The sequence below is a fragment of the Acanthisitta chloris genome, unplaced genomic scaffold, assembly GCF_000695815.1.
Source record: "Acanthisitta chloris isolate BGI_N310 unplaced genomic scaffold, ASM69581v1 scaffold2272, whole genome shotgun sequence".
NCBI lineage: Eukaryota > Metazoa > Chordata > Aves > Passeriformes > Acanthisittidae > Acanthisitta > Acanthisitta chloris.
The window spans coordinates 31,062-33,440 of NW_008659679.1; positions in this window are offsets into that span (position 1 = coordinate 31,062).

Consider the following 2,379-nt stretch of genomic DNA (forward strand, 5'->3'; position numbering starts at 1 on the left):
CTGGAAACCATGACCAGGGTGTCCTTTTTGCCACATATATGTTAGATGAGGAGCAGCAGAATTTGGCTGCTTCTGCTTTGGGGAGAGCAGGAGGCTTTTTTTCGTGCCAGTGAACTTGACATCATTGCAGGCTGTCTGGGGAGGTGGTGAAACTTCACATCCATACCCTCTGCAGAGCCCCTCACAGGGTGAGAATGAGTCACCCACAGACAAGTGCTCATTCAACTTATTTCTAATTGTAGCCACATGTGGAAAATTTGGGTGGTGGGAAAGGAAAAAGAATGAAGAGGGTATGGGCAGCCTGCATGATCTGTTTCCATCAGAACTGCATGAGGGAGGGATGCTGTGGATTGGCACTGGTGCGTTAGCAGGGCAAAGAGCCAGGAGTGCTACAGCAGAGGTACATCAGAGCCGCTGTGTGCTGGGGGCATCAGGCATGGGACAGGGCCAGGACTTCACAGCCATCCCCAAAGTCATTGGAGCCACCTGTGGCTTAATTTACCTCAAGGGACATTCACTCCTGGGTGTGTCACCAACCTAGCACAAGGAGTGTTGCTGGTGGGAATTGAGACTCAACCTCAAAGGAAAAACACTAGTTTGGTGCAGGGCACTGAATAGAAACACTTGAATTTCTTCCATAGGGAAAATCCTCCTTTGGCAGAGCTTCCTAGGCAAACAGTGCTCTGTGTGAATGGATAGGGCTGGCGGTCCATCAGGGGCTCTGCAGCAACAAAGCTCTCTGTCCCTCATGAGTGCCTGCTGCAGAGAAAATCTCAGCAGCTTGAACTAACCAGCCCTTGCTACAGCCTCAGCTCAGGCACGACAGACCCTGCTGCCGGGGTGTGAGGGAAGGTTGTGGCAGGATGCTGATTCCCAGGCAGCTGGAGCAGCCTGGCTGTGCCAGACTGTTCTGTGCCTGATCCAAGGCAGTGCTCTTCTGAGGAACTCGTCTAATTGCCGGAAGAAGCATATCAGTTTCGCTTCAATAAGATGTGGGCGGATTTGCATGCTTTGCCCATAATCCACCACTAATTTCGAGTATCATTTATTTTCCTGTGCTCTTTTCTGGCAAAACACCCTATTTCAAAATACTGCACTTTTCTAATTCAAAGCTTCACTTGTATGTGTGATTATTGCTTTTCCCTATTGCATGGCATAGACAGTCCCACTGGCATCTTGGTGCACCAAACACCTGCACATTTACATGAATTTATAGCAAATGGGGGAATAAGCTGCATTCCCCAAAAGATTTTAGCCAGATGGCTAAGGCATTGCCTGCGTCGTGCTCCAAAATATCACCCTGTATGTGTAGAAATGGAAGTCTAGACAAGGACCAGGTATGAGCTGCACTCACTGAACAGGGGCTTGCAACATGTGGCTTTGATCCCAGCAGTCTAATATTGGATGAGCTGGGGCAGGTGAAGATAGGCATCAGAAAGTAGGTGTAAGTGGTCAGTGCTCACATCAGAAGCATCCCACCAGTGAGGCTGGGTCATGTGCTCTTCAACCTGTGAATGATCTGGTGCAGCAGTGAAGAAAGAAAGCTTGTTGAGGATACACAGCTAAGAGTACTGGGGAAAAGAGCAGCCAGTGGGGAATTGCATATGGCCCTTACGAGGCTGAGGGATTGGGCAATAACATGGCAGCTGAAAATAAGTGCAGATTACATTTAAAGTGGTGCACGCAAGGAAAACAAGTCTTATATTCATATATGAAATTATGGTTTCTGAACTGCTTATTTTTAATCAAGAGTGAGATATTTGGACTATCATAGACTATTCCACAAAATCACTGGCCCAGGACTCAGCTACTCAAACATTAGGGATTGCCGTGAAAGAAACAGCATGTGAACACAGAACCTCAGTAAACCACTGTATAACCCCCTGGTTCACCAGTACATTAAATAGTGCATGAAATCCTGGTCCCCTCCTCTCAAAAAGGTGTCAAAGAAGTGGGATAGGCTCAGAGGATGGCATCAAGGACATATCGTGGTGACTGTTTTTATGTCCAAGGAGGCTGAAAGCCTTCACCCCAGGAAGGAGATGTCCAAGGGACATCTAATAAAGGTTCACAAGTTTTTGAGGGACCTGGAGCAGGGGGTTAGAAAGTGACTGCAAAGTAATTTCCACTACAAAAACTGGGAAGCACCAAACAGAACTGACAGAGTCTGGTTCAAAACACAGAGAAAGGCCTAATTCTTCCTGCAACATGTAGAAGGTCAGTGGAGTTTGTTGCTACCACTGTTGTGGAAGCAAAAGGCATAGACAGGTACAAGGAGAGATTAGATAAGTATTTGGAAGAATGATGCATTGAAGGTTACTAAAGAGTCATGAATCACATTCATTCATTCATGTCAGGAAATCCCCTGAGCTGAAAATA